The 23,191-nt window shown below is 38.2% G+C and overlaps 1 protein-coding gene across 1 annotated transcript in view; it reads left to right on the top strand.

Annotated features, from left to right (window-relative positions):
• Nucleotides 1-15,529: 15,529 nt before the first annotated feature.
• TBCEL (tubulin folding cofactor E like) overlaps nucleotides 15,530-23,191 on the top strand; it is a 69,272-nt gene continuing 61,610 nt past the window's right edge. The window contains exon 1 of the mRNA XM_082410914.1: nucleotides 15,530-15,744. The gene's annotated coding sequence lies outside the window, so the exon portion shown is untranslated. The remainder of the gene's footprint in view (nucleotides 15,745-23,191) is intronic.

Here is a 23,191-nt window from a genome sequence, read left to right as displayed (position 1 = left end):
ACATTGTGAAAATGACTATACTACCCAAAACAATCTACAGATTCAATGCAATGCCCATCAAACTACCAATGCCATTTTTCACAGAACTAGAACAAAAAATTTCACAATTTGTATGGAAACACAAAAGACCCCAAATAGCCAAAGCAATCCTGAGAAAGAAAAACAGAGCTGGAGGAATCAGGCTCCCTGACTTCAGACTATACTACAAAGCTACAGTAATCAAGACAGTATGGTACTGGCACAAAAACAGAAAGATAGATCAATGGAACAGGATAGAAAGCCCAGAGATAAACCCATGCACATATGGTCACCTTATCTTTGATAAAGGAGGCAAGAATATACAATTGAGAAAAGACAGCATCTTCAATAAGTGGTGCTGGGAAAACTGGACAGCTACATGTAAATAATGAAATTAGAACACTCTCTAACACCATACAACAAAAATAAACTCAAAATTGATCAAAGACCTAAATGTAAAGCCAGACACTATAAAACTCTTAGAGGAAAACATAGGCAGGACACTCTATGACATAAATCACAGCAAGATCCTGATTGACCCACCTCCTAGAGAAATGGAAATAAAAACAAAAATAAACAAATGGGACCTAATGAAACTTAAAAGCTTTTGCACAGCAAAGGAAACCATAAACGATGAAAAGACAGCCGTCAGAATGGGAGAAAATATTTGCATATGAAGCAACTGACAAAGGATTAATCTCCAAAATATACAAGTAGCTCATGCAGCTCAATATCAAAAAAACAGACAACCCAATCCAAAAATGGGCAGAAGACCTAAATAGACATTTCTCCAAAGAAGATATCCAGATTGCCAATGGACACATGAAAGGGTGCTTAACATCACTAATCATTAGAGAAATGCAAATCAAAACTACAATGAGGTATCTCCTCACACTGGTCAGAGTGGCCATCATCAAAAAATCTACAAACAATAAATGCTGGAGAGGGTGTGGAGGAAAGGGAACCCTCTTACCCTGCTGGTGGGAATGTAAATTGATACAGCCAGTATGGAGAACAGTATGGAAGTTCCTTAAAAAACTAAAAATAGAACTACTATACAACCCAGCAATCCCACTACTGGACATGTACCCTGAGAAAACCATAATTCAAAAAGAGTCATGTACCACAATGTTCATTGCAGCACTATTTACAATAGCCAGGACATGGAAGCAACCTAAGTGTCCATAGACAGATGAATGGATAAAGAAGATGTGGTGTATATATACAATGGAATATTACTCAGCCATAAAAAGAAACGAAACTGAGTTATTTGTAGTGAGGTGGATGGACCTAGAGACTGTCATACAGAGTGAAGTAAGTCAGAAAGAGAAAAAGAAATACCATATGCTAACACATATATATGGACTCTAAAAAAAAAAAAAGATTCTGAAGAACCTAGGGTCAGGACAGGAATAAAGACTCAGACGTAGAGAATGGACTTGAGGACACGGGGAGGGGGAAGGGTAAGATGGGACGAAGTGAGAGAGTGGCATGGACATATATACACTACCAAATGTAAAATAGATAGCTAGTGGGAAGCAGCCACATAGCACAGGGAGATCAGCTCGGTGCTTTGTGACCACCTAGAGGGGTGGGCTAGGGAGGGTGGGAGGGAGAAGCAAGAGGGAGGGTATATGGGGATATATGTATACATATAGCTGATTCACTTTGTTATATAGCAGAAACTAATACAACATTGTAAAGCAATTATACCCCAATAAATATGTTACAGAAAAAAGAAAAAAGAAAGAAAGAAAGAAGCAGAGACAGCATGTATAGCAAGTATTTTAAAGAAGTTTTATTGACAAGGGGGCAGGGAAATAGAGTAATAGGTGAAGTCAAGAAGATGAGAAGTACTAGATCATGTTCATGTTGTGGTGGGGATGATTCAGTAGAGAAGAGAATTGTGAAGCATGTAAAGAAGGGGAAAACCAAAGGATGGAAAACCTTGAGTGGGTGAGGGCAGAAGAAATCCGGAACACAAAGGGTTGAACCGGCCTTTGGTAGATGGAGGGACACGGTCTACATTTTGGCAGAAGGAAGCGGGGCAGGTGCAGGTTGACTTTTAGGGAAGGTATAGGAAGATAAGTGAGTTCACACTGATGGTGTTTATTTCTCTTAATGAAGTCTGAAGTGACATCATCTGCTCAGCAGGAAGGAAGACAAGGGGTAGAGGCAGTTTGAATAGAGAGAAAGGAATCTTAAGGAGTGGGAAATCAGAAAAACTCTGCAAGATGGGTGAGCAGTACTGAGTGCCTGTTTGTAGTTAGAAATAAAGTTCAAGTACATCAGTCAGCTCAGTTATGTGATTTTCTCGAGCAGTACTCACCTTCTCTAGAACTGGCACAGTTAGGTTTATCCTCGGGTTTACCAGGCAAGAGGGACAGAGAAGAAAAAGGGGCACTGCAGTTAGGGATATTTGCAAGTGTAATGATGGACCATGGAGTCTAAATTGTATAGCACTCACCACAATGGCTGGTACACAGTGGTGGGTACACAATAATGAACAAATAAAAAACATACATCTCCCCTTACATGACTTCCACAATTCATTTATGCATCCTCAACATAGTTGAAAAGTTTAAGTTTGTGAGTGGAGAGAATATTTTGGCAGGAACTGAGGTTCTGTAAATTCTTGAGTCTTATCCTGCTCTACCCATCTAACCAACTGTTCACTTCCCTTTCCCCATTATGGTATTTGATGTACATATATACTAAGTATATATGCATATATATATATATATATACATACATACATATGCATATATTCATATAAGAGACAAAGACATTCTTTACTTCTGTGAGGCCTCTGCCTTAAATGTTTTCCTTGAGGAATTTGGGGTCTAATGGGGGTCACATATATAATAAGTTACCTGTTAAAAGCTGTAATAAAAGAATATGAAAAGTACTTGGGAGCATAATGGAAGGAGCAATTTAAATTTGTCTGGTGGGTGGGGATGTCTTCACAGAGGAATTGACATATGAGCTCAAAATTAAAAGACAAAAGGTTTCATTTAACCTTTGTTCAAAAGAAACTCACTTAAGAGAACAGAAAGAACTTATAATAAGAACTAACATTTATTGAGTGTTTACTATCTATGAGGCTCTAAGCACATTACACACTTTAGCCATTTGATCTATTAATAGGGTCTGTTTTTATTCCTATTTTTCTGGAGAGGATTAGGGAGGTTGATTACTCTGCTTATTGAGAGGTCCAAGTGGGACTCAAATCTGGGTCTCGCTGATGCTCAAGCCCGAGAAGAGGGATTAGCACTAGCAAAGGCCCAGGAAATGTGGAAGTACATCAGGTGCCCATGAAAGAGAGCAGACTGGGCAGGGGTGGGGGAAGAAGAGAGGAGTATGGCAGGGATGGGAGTAGGAGGAAGAGAAGGAGAGCTAGGAAAACCAGGCTGTGCCAAGATTCTAGTCCTCAACTAGGGGTGAGTTCCAGTTATCTATTTCTGTACAACAAACTACCCCAAACTTAGTGACATAAAACAACCATTTTATCATGCTCACAGATTTGGCAGGTCAGGAATTCAGAGAAGACACAGTGGGATGACTTGTCTCTGCTCCATAATGCCTGGGGCCACAGCCAGAAATACTCAAAGCCTGGGGGTGACTCAATTCTGGGGGCTGGAAACATGTGAAGCCTCGTTCACTCACATGTCTGGCAGTTGATGTAGTTATCTGAGACCTTAGCAGGGCTGTTGGGATACCCTCATATTACCTCTCTCTGTGCCTCCACTGGCTTCCTCACAGCCTGGTAGCTAAGTTGTCAGCACACGTGTCTCAGGAGAACATGAGAGCAGTACGCGGTGTTTTACTCCACTGATTGAGGCAGTCACAAAGGCTATCCAGGTCCAAGGAGAGAGGATGTAGACCCCACCACTCAATGGAAGGAAGGTCAAAGAATTTGTGACCTATTTTAAAACCACCACAGAGTCAGTGAATCAGATCATTAAATAAGAGAGACCTTTCATTTCATGGAAAGCCAGTCTACTAGCACTGAGATGATGTCTACTGCTATACAACTTTTACATGTAAAATGTATGGAATTATACTGCCTGCTCTTTCAAAGTTCTCCCTGAACCTTTCTTTTTCTCATTGACTTTTCTGTTTCTGTAGTCTACCTTACTTACCTCATTTACAATTTTACATGAGAAGAGCCAGGTTTAAATGAGTCATATGGGAGAACCTTGAAGATTTTTAGTCACAACTAGCTCTAAAATTCTAACAAATAAATAATAACATAACAAGAAAATTTTATATTGAAGAGGATTACTTTCCTAGTGCCTTAATATCTGGCTGAATCTTTTGGATAAACATCATGTACAATCTATTTAATTGCATTCAGTGTTATTTCAAAATTGGTATAATATTTTTAAATGACATATTCACAGAGTTCAATGGAGCCTCCAGAGGTAAGTGAGCAACTAAACCCTCCAAAACAGATGGATACCTTTGAGCAATATTTAATCTTAATGGAAAGCCAGGTTTACCTATGACAAGTTCCTGGCTTGGAGGCAACGCTTACTGTGACACAACTTTGCTGAGTTAAATGTTTACAGAGAGTAGAGAACGACAGGGTAGCCAAGCAGCTGCTTTATTGTGAACCCGCATTTAAAACATGCCTCAGAACACTTGATTAAATGTTTTCTGCACCCTCAATTGAGTCTACAAGTGGTTCTTTAGAGAGTAACTTAATAATACAATTAGTAGTTGAATTATGTTCTAATATTATTCATTAATTCATTTATTCCACCAATTTTGTTGACGAACTACCATGGCCAACTCTTGAGCTAGTTACTGAGTGTTATCAGCAAACTATAGACGTAGAAGTATGTCAATTTTAGAGAGATTCCCCTTTTAAATGATTAATCCTTACTGGAGAAAAATGACTTGAGTTTGCATAAAATTTATCTTTAGAAGCTAAATGAGTAAGTGCATGAAAAGCTAAGAATAATATCTGGCTCTAGCAAGAGCTCACTGCATGTTTAGCTACTATTATTAAGCCTAAAATGCTCACTAAAATTCTCTCAAGTTCCCGTATCTATTCACACTATATTTCTTGCATAAGTCAGAGATTAGTAAAAATCCCAATATCTCTCATGAACATAGATGCAAAAACCTTCAACAAAATATCAGCAAATCATATCTGACAATATATAAAAAGAATTAAACACCACAGTCAAGTGCGGTGCAAGGCTGTTTTAACGTTTAAAAATCAATTAATGTAGTTTCCATTGTATGGATGTTTCACTTCCTTGGTTAAATTTATTTCTAAGCATTTTATTAGTTTTGGTGCTATTGTGAATAGAATAGTTTTCTTTATTTCTTTTTCAGATATTTTATTGTCACTGTATAGAAACGCAACTGATTTTTGTACAATTTTATATCTTGCAACATTACTGAATTTGTTGATTAGTTCTAACAGTTTTTTGGTTGAGTCTTAGGATTTTCTATATATAAGATCACATCACCTGCAAATAATGACAATTTAACTTCTTCCTTTCCAATTTTGTTGCCTTTATTTTGAGTGATTGTTCTAGCTAGGACTTCTAGTATTATGTTGAATAAGAAAATGGGCACTCTTTTTTTTTTAAATCAGTCATCAATTTTATACACATCGCTGTATACATGTCAATCCCAATCGAGAATGGGCACTCTTGTCTTATTCCTGATCTCAGAGGAAAAGCTTTCAGCGTTTCACTGTTGAGTATGATGTTAGCTGTGGGTTTGTCATATTATTTATTTTATTATATTTATTTATTATATTGAGGTATGTTCCTTCTATACCCAATTTATTGAGGGTTTTTATGATGTACCACATTTATTGATTTGCATAAGTTGAACCATCCTTGCAACCCAGTGATAAATTCCACTTGATCATGGTGTATGATCCTTTTAATGTGTTGTTGAATTCAGTTTGTTAATATTTTGTTAAGAATTTTTGCATCTATATTGAGCATGGATATTGGTCTGTAGTTTTCTTTTCTTGTAGTATCCTTAACTGGCTTTGATATCAGGATAATTCTGGTCTTGTAAAATCAGTTTGGGAGTGTTCCCTCCTCTTCAATTTTTTGGAAGCATTTGAGAAGAATTGGCCTTAATTGTTCTTTAAATGTTTGATAAAATTCAACAGTGAAACCATGTGGTCCTGGGCTTTTTGTGTTGAGAAGTTTTTGATTTCTGATTCAATTTCCTTTTTGGTCTGTTCAAATTTCCTGTTTATTCACGATTCGGTCTTGGTAGTTGTATATTTCTAGAAATTTATCCACTTGGGGAGATAAATTTATCCAATTTGTTGGCACATAATTGTTCATAGTAGTCTTTTATGATCCTATTATATTTCTGTGGTATCAGTTGTAATAATGCCACTTTCATTTCTGATTTTAGAAGTTTTTGTCTTCAGTCATTTTTTCTTAGTCAAACGAGCTAAAGGTTTGTCAATTTTGTTTATTTATTTTAAAAAATCAGTTCTTAGTCTTCTTGATCTTTTCTATTGTTTTTCTGGTCTCTATTTCACTTACTTCTGCTCTGATCCTTGTTAGTTCTTTCCTTGTGCTAACCTTGCGCTTGGTTGTTATTATTTTGCTAATTCCTTGAGGTGTAAGGTTAGGATGTTTATTTGAGATCTTTCTATTTGCTTAATATATGAATTTATCACTACAAACTTACCTGTAAGAACTGCTTTTGCAGCATCCTGTAGGTTTTAGTGTATTGTGTTTTGATTTTCATTTATTTTGAGATATTTTAAAATTTCCTTTTGATTTTTTCTTTGACCCATTAGTTAGATGTTTAGGAGTGTGTCGTTTAGTTTACACATGCTTGTAAATTTTCAGTTTTCCTCTTGTTGTTGATTTCTAGTTTCACATAATTGTGGTTAGAAAAGATACTTGGTATGCTTTCAATCTTAAATTTGCTAAGACTTGTTTTGAGGCAATGAAATCTACAACACTTCATGAAAAAAACTGAGGGAGACACACAAAAAAATGTAAAAATATTCTGTGTTCATGGATCAAAAGATTCAATATTGTTAAAATGTCCTACTACCCCAATCCATCTATAGATTCAATGCAATCCCTATTAAAATTCCAATGACATTTTTCATAAAAATAGAAAAAAATCCTAAAATTTGTATGGAACCACAAAAGACTCTGAATAGCCAAAGCAATACTGAAAAAGAAGAACAAAGCTGGAAGCACCACAGGTCCTGATTTCAAACTATATTACAAAGCTATAATAATTACAACAATATGGTAGTGGCATAAAAATAGACACACAGACCAACAGGACAGAATAGAGAGCCCAGAAATAAACCCCTGCACTTATGGTCAACTAATATTTGACAAGATAACCAAGAATATACAATGGGGAAAGGATAGTCTCTTCAACAAATGGTGTTGAGAAATCTGGATATATAGAAAAATGAAATTGGACCCCTATCTTACACCATACACAAAAATCAACTCAAACTGGATTAAAGTCTTAAACATAAGACCTGATATTGTAAAACTCCTAGAAGAAAACATAGGAAAGAGACTCCTTGACATTGATCTTGGCAATGATTTTTTGAATATGTTATAGCACAAGCACAAGCAACAAAATAAAAAAATCAACAAGTGGGACTACAATTAACTAAAAAGCTTCTGTACAGCAAAAGAAACAATGAACAAAAATGAAAAGGCAACCTACAGACTAAGACATTTGCAAACCATATATCAAAAAAGGGTTTAATATACAAAATTATAAATAACGCATACAAATCAATAACCAAAAATCAAACAATCTGATTTAAAAATTGGCAGAAAACTTGAATAGGCATTTTTTCCAACAGACATCCATTTTTCCAAAGAAGACATCCAAATGAACAACAGGTACATGGAAAGATACTCAACACCACTAATCATCAGGAAAATGCAAATCAAAATCAAAATGAGATATCACCTAACATTTGCTAGAATGACTATTATCAAGAAGATAAGAGATGACAAGTGTTGGTGAGGATGTGAAGAAAAGGGAACCCTTGTGTACTGTTGGTGGGAATGTAAATTGGTTCAGCCACTACAGAAAACAGTATGGAAATTCCTCAAAAAATTAAAAATCAAACTACTGTATGATCCAGCAATCTCATTTCTGGGTATTTAGCCAAAGGAAATGAAAACAGGATATCAAAAAGATACCTGCACTCCCATGTTCATTGCAGCATTATTCACAGTAGCAAAGATATGTAAATAACCTAAGTGTCTGTCGATGGATAAATGGATACAGAAGATGTGGTGTACATATACACAATGCAATATTATTCAGCCATGAAAAAGAAGGAAGTCCTGCATTTGCAACAGCATGGATGAAACTTGAGGGCGTTATGCTAAATGAGATAAGCCAGACAGAGAAAGACAAATAATGTATGATATCACTTATATGTGGAGTTTGAAAAAGCCAAACTTGTAGTAGAAACAGAGAGTAAAATGTTGGTTACCAGGGGCTGGGGAGTGGGGGAATTAAGGAGATGTTATTTAAGGGTACTTAAACTTGCAACTAGAGGATGAATATGTTCTGGAGATCTAGTGCTCAGAAAAGTGATTATAGTCAACAATACTGTATTCTAAACTTTAAAGTTGCAAAGAGACTAAATCTTAACTGTTCTCACCACAAAAAAAGAAGTGATAATTATGTGAGATGATGGTGGTGTTAGCTAACGCCATGGTGGTAAACATATTGCAATATATAAATGTATCAAATTAACACACAATGTTGTATGTTATTATATCTCAATTAAAAAAATCAATTAATGTAATCTGTCATATCAACGGACTAAAGAAATTAGAAAATATTTAAAACTGAATGATAATGCTGCATATCAAAACTATGGCAATCAGCTAAAGCTGTATGTAGAGGCAAATATGTAGTTCTAAATGCATTAGAGAAAAGAAGAAAGTTAGAAAAAGAACAGTAAATTATACCCAATAAGAGCAGAAGGAAGAAAATAATAAAGAAATAAGTAGAAAATAATAAAACAGGCAAAAGTATAACAGAGAGATTCAACAAAACCAATAACTGATTTTCTCAGAAGACCAACAAAACTGGTGAGATTAATCAAGGAAAAAGACATGGCACAAGTAACCATTACCTAGAATAAAAATGAGATGTCACTATAGGTCCTGTAGCTCTGACAAAGATAATAGGATATCATGAACAACTTTATGCTAATACATTTGAAAACTTAAACGGAGTGAACAAATTCCTGGAAAACTACAACTTACTAAAATGGATGTAAGGAAGAGTAGGAAAATTTGAATAATGCCTAACTACAAAATAAATTGAATCTGTAATTGAAAACTTTCATATCAAAAACTCTAGGTCAAAATGGCTTTACCAGAGAACTCAAACAATCATCTAAGGAACAAATGATGCCAATATTACACAAATTTTTGTAGGGAATAGAAAAAGAGAGAATACATTTTTTTTAATTTTTAAATTTAATTTTAGTTTTTATACAGCAGGTTCTTATTAGTTATCTTTTTTATACATATTAGTGTGTATATGTCAATTGCAATCTCCCAATTCATCCCACCACCACCACCACCTCCCGCCATTTTCCCCCCTTGGTGTCCATACGTTTGTTCTCTACATCTGTGTCTCTATTTCTGCCCTGCAAACTGGTTCATCTGTACCATTTTCCTAGGTTCCACATATATGCGTTAATATACAATATTTGTTTTTCTCTTTCTGACTTACTTCACTGAAAAGGAGAGAATACTTTTCAACTAATTTTATCAGACCAATAAGAAAAAGACAAACTCAGTAGAATAAAAGGACCCATACTCTTCATGAAAGAGAATATCAATTGGCCAATAAGCATAGGAAGAGATACTCAACCTCCTTATCATTAAGGAAATGCAAATTAAACCGAAATAAGATACTACTACACAACAATCAAAATGACTAAAATTAAAAAGATGCACAATACCAAGTATTGATGAAGACGTGGAACAATTGTAACTTGTACACTGCTGTCAGAAGTGTAAATTGGCACAGCCACTTTGGAAAACTGTTTGGCAGTATACTCTAAAGCTCCGCTGTCCAATATAGTAGTAGTAATAGTTAGTACCATATTTGGTTACTGAACACTTAAGAGGTAGTAGTAATAGTACCACATTTGGTTACTGAACACTTAAGAAGTAGTAGTAATAGTTAGTACCACATTTGGTTACTGAACACTTAAACTGTGGATAGTAGAAATTGTAATAGGGTAAAATACACATTGAATTTTGAAGATTCAATATATGAAAGAATGTAAAATACTTAATTAATAATTTTCATATTTATGACATTAAAATGACATTTTGGATATATTGGTGTAATAAAGTACATGATTAATATTCATGTTTTAAGTTTTTAATGTGGCTACTAGAAAATTTTAAATTACATATGTGACTTGACTTGCACTATATTTCTACTAGACAGTGCTGATCTAAAGCTGTGACCCATCAATTTTACTACTGAGTATATTCCCAACAGAAACGTGTATATATGTGCGCTAAAAATTAAGTACAAGAATGTTCATAGCAGCATTATGCATAATAGTCAAAAGCCTGAAACAACACAAACATCCTTCAATAGTGGAATAGATAAATAAATTGTGGTGGATTATAATATGAAATACTATTTAACAACAAAAATGGATAAACTTCAGCTATAGGCAACAACGTGGAAGATTCACCATGTTAAGTGAAGGAAGTCATCTCATTTGATTTCATTTATATAGTTCAAAAACGGAAAAATAAGCTACAATATTAGAAGAATAGTAGTTAACTTTGGGGAGAATGGTGGGGTAGTTACTGGGGGAAGACTTTGGGAAACTGGCCTTGTTCTATGACTTGACAGGCTGGTGGTTACCTGAGTTTTTGCTTTGTGATAATTCATTGAACTCTTCATGTATGTACAGTTTTCTCTGTGTATATTATACACACAGAGATATAAAAACTAAGAGGGTTTAGTGACGTTTCCAGCAATTTGTTACAAATGATCTTAATAAATGTAAAGCCTCCTTGATAATTAAGCTTCTTACGACTGATCCATTTATGCACATAGCAGAACAAATTGAGTTGTTTTTTTAAGACCATATTCTGCCCAGTAAGAAAATCCTGATGCTTTCTAAATAGTTCTAGGTATGAGTCTCCAGTTTAAACTAAAAATATTTCTGCCTTTTGCTTGGTCACTAAGCTTGGCATGACAGTCCATTTCCTGACAGATACGTCAATAATGTTGACCAAAATAAAATACAGAATCTCAGAACTGCAGAATTTAAAGCTATAATGTAGCCTAAAAGTTTTTTGAGTAGTGATATCTCTGGGAATCTCATGGAAACTATGGTACTTCCTCTTGAAAATATATACATGTAAAATATTATATGTATTCACCATGGTTGTTTATCCAATTCAGGTTATCAGACAGATAAAGCTCTAAGGCAGAAAGAGATCAAGTGACATGGCTTGTTAGTGGGAAAACCAGGACTAGTATTGCAGACTCTCAATTTCGAAACCAGCCATTATTCTTTCAAGTGAAGCAGTTGTTTTTCTCTTCTCTTGTGTTCCCATTTGTGTACTGATGCTGTTCATATTGAATTCTCACATAATTCTGTCCTTATCCTTTTGCCTGCTTGGGAGAGGTCTTCAGCTAAGAAGATGACTCCCTAACTCCCCTTTTAAAATAATAGACATTTAACTGTCCTATATCACTGTTACTTGGGCATATGCATTATCTTTCGAACTACATTTTAGGGGTGATGCCTTATCTATCTTTGTTTTCCCCAAACCACCTAGCTAGGTGAAAGACATACATCTATTATAAAATAACCATTTGTTGAATTAGAAGAACATGCAAAAATCTGACTGAAACTTCCTGTTGAACTATATCCCATCATTACTATATCTCATCATTATGAACTCAGATTCTGGTGTCAGACTGACCTAAATATGAATTCAGCCTCTGCCATTTACTAACTGTATGTTGCTGGGTATATCACTTAACCTGAGTCTTACTTGGCAAATCTGATGGCACCAAATGTACTTCACAAAAATCATTGTAAGGGACTTCCCGGGTGGCGCACTGGTTATGAATCTGCCTGCCAACGCAGGGAACACGGGTTCGAGCCCTGGTCCGGGAAGATCCCACATGCCACGGAGCAACTAAGCCCGTGCGCCACAACTACTGAGCTTGAGCTCTAGAGCCCGTGAGCCACAACTACTGAGCCCACGTGCCACAACTACTGAGCCTGTGTGCCACAACTAATGAAGCCCGCGTGCCTAGAGCTCATGCTCCACAACAAGAGAAGCCAACACAATGAGAAGCCTGTGCACCACAACGAAGAGTAGCCCCCACTCGCCACAACTAGAGAAAGCCCACGCACAGCAACGAAGACCCAATGCAGCCAAAAATTAATAAATAAATTAATTAATTTAAAAAAATCATTGTGAGGATTAAAGGAAATAATCTATGTGAAATATCTCAAGCATGTTTGGCACATAACAAAAACTCAGAAAGTAGCTATGATTATTGTTATAGCGTACTCAGCCCTGAATTAAAGAGCTGGTTGGAGGACCATAGACTTAGAATCTTAGAATTGGACTAGTTGACTAGTTAACCAGTCCAACTGATCCAGGAATTATTTATACACCATTCTAACAGATTTCCCCTTTGCTTAACCTATCCCAGTCTTTGCTTAACCTATCCCGGTAACGGTGAACTCATTAGAACCAACTAAAGCACTCCAATTCTTCAGAAGTTCTTCCTTATTATTAGCTTGATCTATATGAAATTGCTGTTTGTAGGTCAAAACAATTAAATTACCAACAATTTCTATTAAAATGACCAGAAATTTGCCTTTCTGTTACTTTCTCTCATTTTACTTCCCTATCCACTCTCTCCTTGTCTATAACGGTCCTTTAGAGACAATAGGGAATCAACTGTGAACAAGATGGATCTAGCTCCTGCCTTCATTAAGGCTGATGTGCTAGTCAAGGAGACAAGAAAATAAGCAATTATATATAATTTTCAGTCTCAAGGAGGTGGAAGAATAATGTTTCAAGCAAAGGGTTCAGTGGAGCAAATTCCCAAAGAACCTACACATGAGGGCTTGAGGGTATAGAGCAGCGCTGCCCAAGAGAACTTTCTGTGATGATGAAAATAGTCTATATTGGCAGTGTCCAATACGATGGTCCTAGTCACATATGGCTACTGAGCACCTGAAATGTGGCTAGTGTTATGTGACTCAGGAAATGCAATTTTAATTCATTTAAATTTAAATAACCACATATGGCTAGTGCCTACCAGATTGAACAGGGCGGTATAGAATAAGAGCAGACAGGGAAGAACATGACCACACATGTGTTTTAGAAAGATAATTCTGCCTATCTTGTGGAGATAGACCAGGGATAGGTAGAGACATTGATCTTGTCTTTAGGAGTTTGCACCATAAGGGGAGAGAAGGGAATGAAAGAAAAGTAAGTCAAGTATATCTCAAAGAAACATGGAAGCATACATAGTCATCTCTCGATATCTGTGGGGAATTGTTCCAGGACCTTTGCAGACACCAAAATCCACAGATGCTGGAGTCCCTTATATAAAATGGTGTAGTATTTGCAAATAACCCACACACATCCTCCAGTATACTTTAAATCATCTCTAGATTACTTATATTACCTAATATAGCATAAGCGCTATGTAAATAGTGCCATGTAAATAGTTGCCTGTGCACAACAAATTCAAGTTTTGCTTTTTGGAACTTTCTGGAATTTTCTTTTTTCTGAATATTCTCTACCTGCGATTGGTTGAACCTGTGGATATGGAACCCCAGGGGTACAGAGGGCTGACTGTAACTAATCACACCCAATCATATACAGTACTCATATATGTAGTTATATACATCGTACACAGAATTTGTTAACAGTAATGACCCACATTTCTTAGTTGCTCACAGGACATCTGACTTCCTAGTTGCTCACAGGACATCTGACTTCCTATGTATTTCTGGGTGTCCCCAGCGGTACCTGAGCTCACAGGTAAGTCTATCAGTAAAGTATCCACACAGCATCCACCTCACTCTTCCTCCTCTGTGCATAGTTCACTCAGCTCTTCTCATGATCCTTGCCACTGAGGCGACTTTAGATGTTGGTTATGCCAACAATCCTGGTGCTTCCAAAGCCACCCATCCTAAGGTGCCAGAAAGATGCTCTGTTCTCTGCAGAAGGAGGAGGGAGGCCCCCACCTCAGCAACCTAAGCCCCACTACTTGGCTCACCCTCCCCGTGATCCTCAGAACAGTTTCTTTAATCATCTCTTTCAGGCTTTTTTTTTTTTTTTTTTTCTAATTCCCCTAAGCCCTACCTATGGGACAAATCAAAACAAAATAAAATAAGAGAAGTAAGTCCCCAGGAACTGCAACTGAGTCCCTTGTAAAGAATTTTGTCTTCCCCACTCTATGAACCAATAAATACGCGTGCAGGCACATCACAACCCCTCACCTGCTCCCTGACACACACCACACGAAAGCACACACAACTTATGCACATAGACCTTGTCAACTCCTAGCTCTTCCGCTAAAATATCCATATAAGCCTGAATTCTCTTCAGGATCAGCCAGCATCATCCCTATTTCATGTACATTCCTGCAAAAGAAATGGTCAAAGAAGTACCTAAGCAATCACAGCTCAACAGTAAGATATAACGTGTATGGAGCTGGAGTAATAGAACGGCATAATGTGAAATGCATGCACTTGACTTTCGTGCCAGATTGACCTGAATTCCAATCTCAGCCTGGTCATTTTTACTAATGGTCTTGGGCAGATCACTTAACCTCTATGAAGTTCAGTTTTTAATTCTATAAAATACCTACTTTGGGAAGGTGGTAACAATTAGAAGCAGCATATGTACAGTGCCTGTTATCTGGAAGGGGCTCGATAAGGGGAAGATGCTATTACTACATAGGTGTTGGAGCACCGAAAGCTCAGGATGCCACAGGCCTTGTGAAGAGGACACAGAATAAACGCCAGAGTGCTACCACATCCTTACACAAAAGCATCTTGGGATTGTATCAGATTACAGCCTAGAGCTTGCTATTGAGGACATTGAAGACAGAGGCAGGAAGTGAATTGATCAGGGTCATACGGCAAACTAGTGACAGAATCAGGACAAAGTCCTAAGTAAGTCTGGAAGGTTCAACTTAATGCTCCTTTTCCGTAAGACAGCACCCTCGCAGAGGCCCGGGCTCTGCTCTGACCTGCCCCTGTTCCACTCTGATGTGACAATTTGTACTCCTCCTTTGCACCCAGGGTGTCCCCTCACGACGGGCAAGAGAAAGAGCAGATGAGGCGTGTTTCTAGGGTCGACCAGGCCGGCACAGACATCCCCGTCGCCATGGCAACCCCAGCTCGGTCGGGTAGGACCCGCTCCTCCGGCGCCCCCTCCCAGTCACGCAGCGGACGTGACACGTGCGACGGGGTCACGTGTTGTTGTTGGGCCGGGAAAGCTGCTTCCGGGTCAATGCAGGACACTGGGCTCCGGCGGCCGGAGTGGGGGACGAGGTGAAGCGGATCCGGTCTGCGGCCGGCCGGGAGCAGGCCGGAGGCTGAGCGGCGGCCACGGCGGCGGCCGGGAGGGGGGAGGAGAGGCGCAGCCCGAGGAGCCGCCGCAGCAGCTCCCCCGCCTCCCGGGCTGAGGGGTGAGTGGAGCCCGGGCCTGCCGGCTCCGCCGGGTTCTCGAGGCCCGAGGGGCTCCCCTCCGGAGCCGGGGTGCCGTGCGAGGAAACAGCGGGAAGAAGTCGGAGCGGGACGAGGCCTGCCTGGGCGAAGGGGAGGATGGGACATCTGCCCGGTCCGGAGGGAAGATGGGGCCGGGCCTGGGCTGAGGCGGCGCGGGGAGGGCCTGCGCTGGGAGAGGGAGTCGGGGCCCGGGTTGGAGGAGGGCGTCTGGGGGAGCCTGTCCGAATTCCTGAGAATCCGGACTTCTCCCTGTGCCCCGGGGGCGTGGGGGATGAGGAGATAACCCCCTGGCTGGTAGGAGATGGAGACGACTCTGGGGCTGCTGGGGAAATAGGAAACTTGCCTCTGAACCACTGAATCAAAAAAAATCAAAAGATCAAAAATAAAGGACGTTTACCGAGGGAGGTTTGGTGGGGCACGGAGCGGACTGGCATTCCCAGGCTCTTGGGACTCTAGGCCTGCTCCTGCCGGGGGCTGGTGGAAGGATGCGGTAGTTTAATAAGGACTTTTGGGAGAATCATTTTACCCCCAAGACAATTAACTGACAGTGAGGCGACTGGAGTAGGATGGGGCCTGGGAGGAGGGTACTCCGTCCTGGGATCTGGAAAAGGGGGAGGGTAGGGATCTGTGAGGAGCTTCATTCTCCGCTGAGAATGGGGAGTACAGAGTTCAAGGTCCTCTTCTAGGAAGACAAACTGGGAATTGGTGAAGCGAGAAGGAGCTTTAATACTGTCTTCTCTTGGGGCACAGTGATTGTAGAAGTTGAAGTTCAGGAAAGTTGGTTTGAAGACTAGAACTGTTTATAGTCAGTGGAGGAAGGAGGAGCTCTACTCTGAAGGTTGCTAAGCTACCAGAAGCTTGTAGGCACCGCCTAGGTCTGTTGTTTGGGGAAGTTAGCAGTTCTTTCAGGTCCAGATACAGGTTTAGTTGAGGCATGTCCCCATTCTTTTTATGCTGCCCTGGAGCTCTTAAATTGGTTTCCACGAGTCCATCTTGAGCTAAGAGATTATGTGTAGGTTCGGAGGACTAATGAAGATATTCAGCCTTTGAGTCCTGAGGCATTTGATCTAAATCTCTAGGGTAGGAGCTTTCAAACTTTTTTAAAAATCTTGCTCCATAGTTAGAAGTACATTTTACATCATGATCTAGTACTTACCAACATAGGAATGAAAAGTTTCACAAAGCAGTGTTTACCCTTGTTACTAATGATGCATACTGATAATTTCTATTATATTTCATTCTTTTCCATTAAAAAATGCTGACTAAACCCACTAAATTGATATATGGGTCACAAGTTGCAGTTTGACAAACACTCTCGCCAAGGCACATTTCTTTGGCTTCAATTAGTGTCTTCATGTATGTTTCTAGAGAACAAGGATGATTATAAGGAGATGGATGGGGAGGTGGGGAGGTAGAGTGGAACCCACCTGGTGCGATTGACTGCTTCATTTGTTTACATATTTATAAGGTGTAGCAAATTGTACCATAATCTTCATCATTGATAGCTTAATGTTGCCTGATCATTTGTGAAATTTTTGAAATAAGTGTGTGCTTTAATTTTCTCTATCCTTTGCTGGGTTTGAGAAATATGAGAGGCCTAGTTCCATATAGTTGATTCATCCCTACAGCATCTTTAAGGTAATTTTATTTTAATCTTACAGTGTTAATACACTAATTTTGCTTTTCTGCTATTTAAAAAATCTCAAGCTGAAACCCATACTTCCTTACTCCAGTAATTAATGTATGGTATACTTTTTCTACATGATTAAAGGTGCAGGTTCATGGCTTTAGTAACTTAATCATAAACTTAAGTATAACTTTGAGTCAGTTAACATCTTAACTCCCCCCATAAAAATGGCGTTTTCATCTGTTTATAAAATAGGTGAGGTCCTTGTATGAGTAGTATTATAATAAACGTTAATGAGTGTTGGTGAACAAAGTGAGAGGCCTTCATGTGTTGCCATGTTTAAAGTCCTTTTAAAAGTTGTCACACAGCCTATTGTTACAGGGCGTTGAGTGTCAAATGATGTTGCCTGATTTCAGTAGGTACATTTATAGGGTGTATTTAAGACCAGTTTAATAGTTTTAATTTTTGTTGAGGATGCCTTTGTATTATTTGGAACATGGAATTCAAAGGCACAGCCATCAGGAAAGTATTGCCCAAATTAAAGTTTACCAGTGGGGCCACATTCTTGATTAGATGCCTTATGAAAGCACTCTTATTATCTTCAAACTGTGTGTGTTATAAAATATATCTTTCTTACCTTTAACTATTGACTATGTCTTGGTTACTGATGAGAGGGGCTATGCTGGCATGTATCAGCCGTCCTTTAAAAATTACCTTCTAATCAGGTAAATATTTGTTTTAAAATATTTAGCTTTAAAGAATGTTTAAAAGTTTTCTTTTTGTGGTAGGTGTTTGGGACATTAAGGAAGATTCTCATTAATTTCATTTTTCTGGGAATCATGTGTACCTGTCAATAAACAGTTGTGGAGAATTTACCCTGAGTGATTGTGTGTGCTTTTTTATAGTTTTCATTTCTTCTCTTGAACCTCAGACTCTTAATTATTTCCACTTATAGCAGGCTCTTTTCCCCTTCTAATATTTGCTTCCAAACTGCTGTGGGTTTGGAAATTAGATGCTTACCTTTGTTAGAACTTTGTGTAGAATGAGATTATATAGCTCTGAATAAAGTTCTTTCATTTATATATATGTTAAATATAATATATATATAAATACTTTTTAAGTGTATCAACTATGTGACATGTATTTTGGCTGCTCAGAGACCTGTTAGCTGACATCTTAGTCATGGGCTGTGTTTTAAATAAGTGAACTCTGTATATTTTGGGCCTAGTTGGCTGTATAGAAAAAGTTGTAAAGAGTAATATGAAACTGATAGTAATACAATTTGGACTTAAGGGGTGAAGAAATCATTTAGCTGTGATTGTTGCCTTTGCCTTGCATGCAATTCATTGTCAGGAGATACTGTTCTTCCGTTTTTCTTTGCCACTACTGTGTTCTAGCTTTTATTTCTTTGGGATTGGAGTGCTAACAGCCTAACTATTCCCGTTGTTCTCAATCTACTTGATCTTGCATAGCTTCATCAGAGGACTCTTCCAAAGAATATTGCTGTAACTTATAATTTCCCTCCTCAAAAACCATTAGCAGTTTCCCAGTGCCAGCACTGAATAAAGCCCATAGCGTTTAGGTTGACACTGAGGGCATTCTACAGCCTCTACTTTTTACTGACATTATTTTTGCATTCCTAAATGCAGATCCTCTGTTCCTGCCAAGCTGTCTACTCGTCGTACCTTCCTTTGTATGTAACATTATTCCTGAAAGTCTGTGGGAAACATGTTCCCTTTCTTCATGAAATCCTACTCGTCTTCATTTCATTACAGATGATCCTTCTTCCTTGAAGTCTCTCTTGCCGTTTTGTTTATACTACTTTTCCTGTATTGCTTTGTATGTACTGTTTGGGTATCTTGTTTCTGTCTCTTTTAGATTGTAAACTCACGGAGACAGAGGCTCAAATATACTCAGATCTCTAGGACACCTAGCACATGTTTTATCACAGGATAGTTCTTGGACCAAGTGAATTGGAATTGATTGAACTAATGGTTAAAATTGCAGATGTCTGGAAATTCTGCCCTAGACTTACTGAATCAGAATCTAGGAATCTGCCTAGGTGATTCTAATGTACAGTAAAATTTGAGAATTGCTGACCTAGCATGATGCTTTAAAATACAGTAGGTACACATATAATTTTTTAGCAAATGATGTAAATGAACTGAGCAGTTTCAATTCAGCAGATTGGTTTAACTTGAGGGCTTTGGAGTCAGCCTAGATTTGAATCTTCTTTCACTCACTAGCCATCTGACTAGCCTCTCTTTGCTTTAGTTTTCCGATGTGTAAAATGGGGTTAATAATAGTACCACTTATAAAGGTGTTGTGAGAATTGAATGATATCACAAAGAAAACAACATACTCCAAGGTAAATAGTGAACTCAGTAGATATAATCTGCTTTTGTCATTGTGATCATGATAACAAGGCTCATCAAAGTAGTGAAACTTGAGAATAGATTCAGTGTCAGTCATTGTTAAGCAAATTGCTCGTGTTCTCAAGAATTTAGGCTTAACATTTATTTTCCATTTTAGACATAACAGTTGGTGGACCTATATGGTGTTTAGGTTTAAATTCATAGAAATGTGTTTTGCCTTCTTTAGAAGGATTGGTACCAAATTAACATGTTAGATTCCCACCCCCCCCCCACTTCATCTCCCTGAAGGATAAAGTGCAGACTTGTAAACAGAGGCCCTTAGCCTCTTGCCATCTGGTCCTGCAGGCCCGTCTTCATCTTCCAGCCCTTCTCCCTCACACTCCACACCAGCTACACTGCATTTCTCACTTTCACTTATTTGTGCCTTTCCCCCTTATTTTTCATCTAGGAGTTCCTGTGACCTCTTTTAAGACTCAGGTTTATGTGTGGCTGACCTTCTTGAAGAGAGTCACTCCCTTGGTGTTCTCAAAGTGCTTTGTCCATACTTATGTATTACCCTTGTGTACATTGGTCTTCTTTTCGGAGGGAAAAGGATTTAGTCCTGGCCTATGGTCCCAGTACATTGTATATAATTAGTCTACCTCCGCTAGAAGCAGAGGTGCCTGGGGGTTATTTGACTCATAAGCTCTCCCATTTTTCTGGACTTTCCTACTCAGTTTTCATAATAATAACTACAATTTACTGACCACTTGCTAGGCCAGGTGCAGCTAGATGCTTTAAAAACTTTTTTTTTTCATTTAAACTTCACAATGACTCTATGAAATAGCTATTAATAGTTTCATTTTACAAATGAGAGAGCAGGCCTAGAGAGGTAAATAACTTGCTCAAATTTCAGTGCAGATTCATGATTGAACTCAGGTCGAATTAGGAGAGTTAAACAGATGACACACCTCCGTGTAGCTCAGGACTCTGGCTATGTGAAACTTTCACTAATCATCCATTAATGGTCCTTAGGATGTGATCTATTACTGGTACTGTTGAGAAAAGGCTTCAACTAAAATTCCTCTTAGATTAATGCTTTTCCAGTGATTTTCAAAGTTTCTTTCCATCTGTAATACCTCTCACTGGTTTTTCTGATTTTCATGTCACTGTCATTAAATACTACATATTTATTTAAAGTAAAAATTCACTTTTTTGTTCATCCAACAGATATTTGTTGCCATGCGCCTGACCCTGCTCCGTACCACACTGAGCTGGACTGACAGATCCCTGCTTTTGTGGGACTTTGGTTTTGGGTGGAGTTTATCACTAAACTAATAGATCGGGATAAGTGCTGTCAAGAATGAAAGAGGGTGAAGTGATAAGTGATTGCTGGTGGCAGTGGTGCCATTTTTAATGGGCGGGTTAGAGGCAGCTTCATTGAGAAGGTAACATTTGTGCTTACATTTATTTGAGGCTTAAGTGCTGAGATGAAGCCAGCTAAGCCAAGAGCAAGGAAAAGGTCATTCCGGTAAAAGCCTTAAGAGGGGGAATCAGCTTGGCAGGTTTGAGAAGTAGAAAGCCATGCTGGCTGAAACCTAGTGAGCTAAGAAAAGGGTGGGAGGAGGTAAGGTTAGAGAAGTAAGCACAGAACAGATAAAATGAAGCCCTGAAGACTATGATAAAGATTTGGATTTTATTCTGAGTGTGAAGGGAAGCTTTTGGACAGTTTAAAGGACATGATTTGACTTAGGTTTTGAAAAGATCACTTGGATGATCTTGGAGAATGAATTATACGGTCATGAGTGACCCGGGAGGAAGCTATTGCAACAGTCCTAGCGAGAGGTTGATGGAGGCTTAACCCAGAGTAAAGTAGAGGAAATGGCAAGAATTGGGCAGAATTGGGGTGTTTTAGAGTTTGGTTAATTACGGGGATGTGAGAGGAAGAGAAAAATCAGATGTAACTCTGGAGGTGGGGACTTGGTGGAGGAGGAAGCAGGTTTGAGAAGGGAATTAAGAATTCTGCTTTTGCCTCCTGTGTGCCTCTCCCTGATGATACACCCCCACCCTCCAAGGGTACCACAGTTCTGAATTTCGTGTTTATTATTCTCTGACTTTTCTTTACAATTATCACCTATGTATGTAACGCTAAACATACATATTTTTTTGATTTTGTTTAAGTGGGATTGTGCTGTATATATTTTTGTGATTATTTTATCCATTTAACGGTGTTTTTAAAAGTCATTCACGTTGATAAGGAAGCAGTCATAGTAAATGATCAAGTATTATGTGTTGTTGCTGTGGTAACATTTCATTTTATGAATATAATGCAATGTATCCAATTGCCTATTCTTGCACGTAAGGGCATTTTTTTTAGTCAGGATTTTTGTAATTTCAAACAATATCATTGTTGTGGACATTCATGTACTTTTCTCCTGGTGCACATTACAAGTTCCTGTAGAGTTTAGACTGAGAAGGAGAATTTTTGGGTCACAGGGAATGTGCATCTTCAACTTCACTAGACAATGATGAATGGTTTTCCAAGGTATTTGTACTCTCACTAGCAATAGAAGAATTCCTATTCTTCCACATTTTCTCTAGCACTTGGTATTGTCAGAATTTTTAAGTTTTGCTAATTTATATAAAATGGTAGTTTGTTGAGATTTTAATTTCTGTTTCTGAATATTATTGAACTTGGACATCTTTTACATATATTCATCAGTCTTTTGAATTTTATCTTCTGTTAAATACTTGTTCATGTCTTTTGTCCATTTTTCTATTGAGTTGTTTGCCTTTTTCTTACTGGTTTTAGGAGTTCCCCATGTTAGTTACATGTGTTGCAAGTATCTTCCAGTTTTTGGCTTGTCTTTTTCTGTGTTTAAAGTCTTTTGATGATCAAAAGTTTTTCATTTGACTTCTCCTTTATGGTTCCTTTTTGCATTTTGCTTATGAAATAGTTCCCTAAATCAAGATCTTAGAGTTCTTTTCCTACTTAAAAAAAATAACTGTTTTCTTCTCATAGGAGTAAAGTTTGCTTTCCACATTTTAGCTGGATTGAATTTTTCTGTGTTGTGAGATGAGGATTCCCTTTCATTTTTCCCAGGTTTATGTTCACTTGTCCTGGGACAGTTCTTGTGTAGTTTAACCTTTTCTTACTGATGTCTATGATGCTTGCAGCTACGTTTACATAGGCCTGTTTCTGGGCTCTCTTTTCAATTCCACTGATCTATTTTTTTTCCTCCAGAGTTTTCTTTACAAAGTACAGTTGATTCTTGTTATTCATGGTACTTATGTAAAGTTGCCGTGAACACCAAATTAGTGAATATGGAACCGTTGCTCTCAGGGGAAATGTAGGGTTAGGGTCCTGCCAGTCTTTGTACACAATATTTTCCTCAAGTGATCAATACCTGACTTTGTTTTTTGTTT

Source organism: Balaenoptera physalus (assembly GCF_965194825.1).
Source record: "Balaenoptera physalus genome assembly, chromosome: 10".
NCBI classification, from domain to species: Eukaryota; Metazoa; Chordata; class Mammalia; order Artiodactyla; family Balaenopteridae; genus Balaenoptera; species Balaenoptera physalus.
This window is presented reverse-complemented; position numbering and strand designations above follow the sequence as displayed.